Below are 7,593 nucleotides of genomic sequence, written 5' to 3'. Positions count from 1 at the left end.
CGTATTTTCGGTCATGTTTTGAACATTGTCCCGCTACATTTTACTAACTAATGTTTCGCCGCAAGGGTTATCGGATTTTAGAGAGTATGGAGTATGTCGTTCTTCTTTTCAAACATTCACATTCCCATTTCTTCTTTCCTTATTGTCTTTCGGGCATGCAGTTGCAGTAATTAAAGTAGGCACAAATGCAGTGATCAAAAAGAAATTATTAGCGTACATTCACATTCTCTTCACATCGTTCCTTTCTTGTTGCTCCCCTGCCGATGCACTGTTTCTATCGCAATCAAAAAGCGTGAAAGGAAGCTACCGTACAGACAGAGGGATCTATATTTAGACTTGGCACAACTAATTACATACTTAACATAATCGTCGGTATTGCTTTCGTTTCCCAAAAGTTATAAATATTTCGATTTCGGAAAAGAAGCTCTGTATTTGGCCAAGATGTCGAAGAAGAAGGATCCTTACGTACTGGTTGTATCGAGTAAGGTGTGGAGACGGCGGTTTGAAAGCGGACAGAAGTACCAGGAAGGGCGTTCCTTACCTGAAGGATCGCTACTCAAGCTACCTGGCGAAGGGGTGAGTGTAGCAAATGTCCGGCGTGGCAAATGTCCGGCGTGGCAAATGCCCGGCATTCGGCGTGACGTCAGGGACAAGCGTCACGGTTAGGGGCATGAGGGAGGCGCCCTGAAGGAACAGCATGGTACACGGGGGCTGACCGAAAACATGCAAACTTCGAAAACACAACGCGTTACTCAAGTGTCCCTCGGTGGGGACACTCCAACAAGCGCCCTGTAGAGCGTCTATCGTTTCCATAAAAAAATGCTGCTGTTCACGGTACGTCGTCTGACGTGACAGTGTTTGCCTATCGATATTACAACAACCTCGTTGGAGAGTAGACTGTTGCCACATCTTTGCTATGGCGTCTATACTTACCGTGGCAACCAGCAGCTTCTAAATGGTTCTCCAACAGGCGCAGAGAGGGCAAGCCATGTACTATCGAAACGATTCTTATTTATCTCACATGTTCAATATTTTTACACATTTTATCTGACAATAGCTGGTGAACCAGAAAGTTCCATGTATTTTTATTTTTCATTCTTGTCAGTGTTCTTTTAATTACGAGATTTTACGTTGTTGTTTGACTTTTAACGCATTGGTTAGCGATGACATCCCTCTGTCAAACCGAGGAGGTGGCGCAGTGGTTAGACACTGGATTCGCATTCGGGAGGACGACGGTTAATCCCGCGTCCGGCCATCCTGATTCAGGTTTTCTATGATTTCCCTAAATCGCTCCAGGAAAATGCCGGGATGGTTCCTTTAAAAGGGCACGGCCGACTTCCTTCCGCGTCCTTCCCTAATCCAATGAGACCAATGACCTCGCTGTCTGGTCTCTTTCCCCAAAGAACCCAACCCCAACCCCTTCTGTCAAAATAGGGGTGAAGCCTCCAGTATATGCCCCCTCCTCGTTTCCCCCTACCTTCTCTCCCCCCTTTTCTCCCCCCACTCCACCCCTTCACTCAGTAGTAGGTCCCCTTCAGTGCAGTGATTTTTAACGTTTTCGTTGTGGTGTCAGTGTTCCTCCAGTGCCGTGTGCAGTGCTACATTCCCCCAGCACCAGCAGTGTCGCCAGCGTCATTCATTTGTATTCCCACTGTGGTGTTTCTTTGTTTGGGTGTCAACTCACAGCGTTCATTCTCTGCATGTGTGTGTGGCTCTCGTCTATGTTGTTTTTAAATCTACTGTCTAGAATATATTTTTCTTCTTGTTTATTCATCACTTTATACCATTCTATGTTATGTGTTATTTTCTCATTGACTGTGTTTTATCTGTAACGCTCTTGGCTGAAGAGTGGCGTATTGTGCCGCTGCCATTCTGCCTCAATTTGGGGAGTGAAATAACAATAAAGGATAAAAAAACAGTATACAAGTAAGACGTGCACTACTCTATTTAGCAGTGATTTACCACCAGAAGGTGGCTCCTGCTCATACATCATTTTGGTAATTCATCGTTTTATAACTTTGTAGTTTCATAAAATTTTCTTTAATGTATGTAGCCATCTGATCAGACTTTTTATATTGACTTGTAGGTCTGCAGATGACCACAGGCCTGGTCGAAACCGGTTACCAGAATAAATAAATCTATGCCCAAGACTGATTTGAATAGTAACTATTACTAATAACTTTGATCACTGTCTGCTCCCACGATGTATTCAAAAGTAAAGAATACATAAATATTGAAAACAAAACACATGTTATTCATAAGATCCATTTCTGAATGTTTGAGGCACAAGTCAGTAAGTAAAGGTCTATCACTGCACCAGAAATAAACAAGTTAAAAATGAAGTCGTCTGGAAATTTGTAAACAAAATGAAATCATCTCTTCCGATTATTGCAGTTGGGTAGCTCACTTGGTAAAGCACGTGCCCACGAAAGGCAAAAGTTCCGAGTTCGAGTCTCGGTCCGGCACACAGTTTTAATCTGCCAGGAAGTTTCATATCAGCGCACACTCGGTTGCAGAGTGAAAATTTCATTCTGTTAGTAAAGAATCCAATGAAGAAAATTAAATATCTTCAACGAAATACTGCCTTCCTCAACCTAAAAGGAGAAATCTGAATTACAGTGACAAACACTACAGTCCCCAGTTAAAGTGCCTTTCTAAGCTGAAACTTCACTACGACAGTCTGAGATAAGTCCGCCGATGAGTTCGGCCAAAATCAAACGCCGATGGAGAAACCGCACTCCCTGCAGAAGGGCGCTCTGGCAGAGGGGGCTGATGAGCGGGCGGCGCGGCGTCTGGTGGTGACCGGCTGCGTGGTCGGCGGCCACATGGAAGCTGACTGCAACAGAGCTGCTTGCGGAACCGCCAGCGCGGCCGTAAACACGCTGGCAGCGGAAGCGTACACGCTTCGCATTGGCGGCGCGATAATGTACTGCGGCATTCTCCACCGATGACGCCAGTCATGCGCCCGCGTCGTAGCTGCGTGATCTCCGCCCCGAAGTGGCCCCCTGGCACACCAATCGTCGACCTCTGCCGAAAGGTCTTCTGCAGCCGCTGGGCCACTGCTGGGGTCAAGTAGTAGGCAACCCGCCATGCTGCTTCCGCGGTGCATTGTCGCGACAAGCCAATCACCACGCCTAATGTCGTCAACATACATGGATGTCGGGAGAGGCCTTCTACACCCGACAGCGATCCCCTTCCAAAAGGTCCTTCACTGAAAGCACTAGGGGTGCAGTTCTCCAGTACAGTTCGCCGAACTGCGACACCCACATATCGCCGGCTACTACAAAGGACACGGGCGCTGCTCTGTGACAGCAGATACCGCAATATGGATATGATTCTCCGAACGCGTTTCGTCAACACTTACCTAGCGTCCAAACTTAATTAATTTTCGCACATTTTACTGCTAAAAGCCGCCATGGCTCGCATTTTCCTGGGGGCGTACGGACAATGTGTGAGTTTATGTCATATATTCAAAGTACCCTTACACTACTTTAACGAGGCCTCCACTGGCAGGGGGCCTGGGGTTGACTCCCTTCCACAACCGAGCGCGGGCACTGTACCTACGGACGATTCGGCTCGCATGGACCGCGACCAGCAACAGTTTGAAGGGGACGCTGCTACAGATCGTCGCGCCACGAGATCTTCGTCCACCGATCTCCGTGGGTCACAAAGCTCCTGCCTTGCCCGCATCCGCGATTTTCTGGTCGAACTGGGTTACATGACGGAGGATCTACCGGCTACGAGGACGCCGAATACGAGAGATTACTAACACATCTATCAGGCATGACAATCCCGTAACAACGTGTAACCTCCCCCTCACTTATCGACCTTAATGACAGTGAAAAATTAAACCGCGTGTACCTAATGGGAATTTGGGAAAAGCAATCGTCACCGAGGTTAATTTGTCGGTAAAGAGGTAGGAAAGGGTTACATCTAAATGAAAGGAAAAATGCTAATGAAACTGGTGGAAATTAATTTTGAAAAGGGGTGAAGTTAATCAAGAAAGTAAATGTGCGGCCGTTACGTTAACAGTCAACTAGCGGTAATTAGATATTTGAGATTTGGGGGAAATTACGGTCGCCAGTCCTAAGGACAATTACTATAGTAACTGAAAAAGAAAGGTTATTACACATATAATTAGCGCTAGAAGCGTGGCAACTGAAGGTTGACAAGTGTAGTGTGAAAACTGAAAGTTTGTCAGAAGCAATAAAGTTCGCTACATTCTGACTTAATTTAGCAAAATAATTAATAAAACCGGAAAATCGAAAGTTAATTTAGTGACTGAAGTTAATAATGGGCTTTCTTTCTGAAGCACATCGAAATTAAGTAAAATACGGTTAGTCTTGGACTACTTGAACAATCATTTCAAAAGCTACTTGAATCTACGCAATTTAGAAATAAGAGATTTAACTTTGAACTTGAATTAATTGATTCTGAACAATTAACAATAGTAAAATTTAGTACGTACCAAGCTGAGCTGCAGTCACAGGTAAGCTAAAATACGGTAACAAAACTCGCACTCTTAATTTGTGCTTGTGTAATCTAAATATTGTAGCCAGCTATGAATACTTTAACTGAACTTTGAAATTAAAGCAGTGAAATGCTACACTCCTGGAAATTGAAATAAGAACACCGGGAATTCATTGTCCCAGGAAGGGGAAACTTTATTGACACATTCCTGGGGTCAGATACATCACATGATCACACTGACAGAACTACAGGCACATAGACACAGGCAACAGAGCATGCACAATGTCGGCACTAATACAGTGTATATCCACCTTTCGCAGCAATGCAGGCTGCTATTCTCCCATGGAGACGATCGTAGAGATGCTGGATGTAGTCCTGTGGAACGGCTTGCCATGCCATTTCCACCTGGCGCCTCAGTTGGACCAGCGTTCGTGCTGGACGTGCAGACCGCGTGAGACGACGCTTCATCCAGTCTCAAACATGCTCAATGGGGGACAGATCCGGAGATCTTGCTGGCCAGGGTAGTTGACTTACACCTTCTAGAGCACGTCGGGCGGCACGGGGTACATGCGGACGTGCATTGTCTTGTTGGAACAGCAAGTTCCCTTGCCGGTCTAGGAATGGTAGAACGATGGGTTCGATGACGGTTTGGATGTACCGTGCACTATTCAGTGTCCCCTCGACGATCACCAGTGGTGTACGGCCAGTGTAGGAGATCGCTCCCCACACCATGATGCCGGGTGTTGGCCCTGTGTGCCTCGGTCGTATGCAGTCCTGATTGTGGCGCTCACCTGCACGGCGCCAAACACGCATACGACCATCATTGGCACCAAGGCAGAAGCGACTCTCATCGCTGAAGACGACACGTCTCCATTCGTCCCGCCATTCACGCCTGTCGCGACACCACTGGAGGCGGGCTGCACGATGTTGGGGCGTGAGCGGAAGACGGCATAACGGTGTGCGGGACCGTAGCCCAGCTTCATGGAGACGGTTGCGAATGGTCCTCGCCGATACCCCAGGAGCAACAGTGTCCCTAATTTGCTGGGAAGTGGCGGTGCGGTCCCCTACGACACTGCGTAGGATCCTACGGTCTTGGCGTGCATCCGTGCGTCGCTGCGGTCCGGTCCCAGGTCGACGGGCACGTGCACCTTCCGCCGACCACTGGCGACAATATCGATGTACTGTGGAGACCTCACGCCCCACGTGTTGAGCAATTCGGCGGTACGTCCACCCGGCCTCCCGCATGCCCACTATACGCCCTCGCTCAAAGTCCGTCAACTGCACATACGGTTCACGTCTACGCTGTCGCGGCATGCTACCAGTGTTAAAGACTGCGATGCAGCTCCGTATGCCACGGCAAACTGGCTGACACTGACGGCGGCGGTGCACAAATGCTGCGCAGCTAGCGCCATTCGACGGCCAACACCGCGGTTCCTGGTGTGTCCGCTGTGCCGTGCGTGTGATCATTGCTTGTACAGCCCTCTCGCAGTGTCCGGAGCAAGTATGGTGGGTCTGACACACCGGTGTCAATGTGTTCTTTTTTCCATTTCCAGGAGTGTATAATAGTACTTTAATGCTAGCGTTTGAATTTCAACGACACTCGGGTTCATTTCGGAAAAGGAAGGGACCCTGCTTGGTAATGCAATTGGGACAATGAGCAACAAATGTTCATGTTAAGTAGCTGTAATTTTGTGATGCAACAATTTTAAAAGTTTGAAAAGCTGAGGTCTGCCATACAGTTTTAAAACTTTACGTGCTTCCAGTCTTCCTTGTTGGTTGATTGAAGGTTTGAAGTCGTCGATCGAGGAGGTGGCGACAGTCACTCATTGTCAGCCGTCGCTGTTGCAGAAGCTAGATGTTGGCGCGCCTTCTTCTCGGCACGGTCACCAGACGAAACGGGTTCTTGATGTGCGCCAGCTAATGCTTCCCGTCCGCGACACCATGTCAGAAACTAACATCGCAAGTCGAGCGCAATTACATGCTGCCAAACCCTGAAATCGCGGCAACTCGCGGGAGCTTCACACAACACACCTGCTCCACTCGCCACTCCAGCCAGACTCCCCCTCTGCCCGCGCTCCACGCGACAGAGTTAACACTACCAAAGATCCTCAACATTTTGGTTCTCCACACGACCTATCGATGTATCCGTTCGATAGCATAGTTTTCCCTAGGCCAGACCCAGCGTATAAATACAAATAATATTCACAAAACAAACAAACATAAATGCATAAATATATATATACAAACAGTAAAACAATTACAATATATAAAGAGACAGAAACGTCATATCTTGAGGTAACAAAGCAAGGAGAAAAATTTATAGTACAATGGATGGAAATAGCAGGATATGCATTTCCGGCGTTACAAACGTCGAACAACAACATCCAACCATCCGCTGGACCAGTGTGTGGCGAGCCGTCCATACCCCCTACCTGCTCGTTCACTGACGTATGTGGTGGTGAACGACAAATTAGCCACACGCCAACGCCTCCAGTCCATCCGTCTCACCGACGACCCTTTGTGTCCGCACTGTGCCGTCGTTGATTCGATCTGTACAACGTATGCTGTCACAGTTGCGACGACAGACAGAGTCTATCACGCCAGACGAACTCCTACACCCAGATACCTCTTACTTTCCCACTACAAGAACGAACGCCGCCAACTGGCTGACGGGCATGGTGCTGTATTACATGTTGCAAGCCCTTTCCGAAAACGCTCTGGACCTGTGGGTCCATCTGACAACGACTCATGAGGCGTTCCGCTGCCATTCACTGTACCGCACACGTCTATCGAACTATTTAGGCGCATTATTCGAGGATCCTCCTGCCAATTGGAGCGTTCCGAGTACTAGAAGGCACACTTAAAAATGATTCACGGCACACGATTGATCCTCAGAGCAAACGGTTTGGAAGAACTCCCCCTTAAGCCCGGTCCACACGCAACGATCTGTCTGCGCAGACATCGGCGCAGATGTCTGTACATGCAAAAGATCGCTGCAAATGTGGTGTGTTCACACGACGCAAACCCCAATCTACTCCTAGCCCGCCATCTGTCGGTGTAGAAAAGAAATATCAGTGGCAAGCGACTGCGCTCCCCGTAAACGTCAAAAATTTAATTCAGTTA

Source organism: Schistocerca cancellata, chromosome 2 (genome assembly GCF_023864275.1).
Source record: "Schistocerca cancellata isolate TAMUIC-IGC-003103 chromosome 2, iqSchCanc2.1, whole genome shotgun sequence".
NCBI classification, from domain to species: domain Eukaryota; kingdom Metazoa; phylum Arthropoda; class Insecta; order Orthoptera; family Acrididae; genus Schistocerca; species Schistocerca cancellata.
This window is presented reverse-complemented; position numbering follows the sequence as displayed.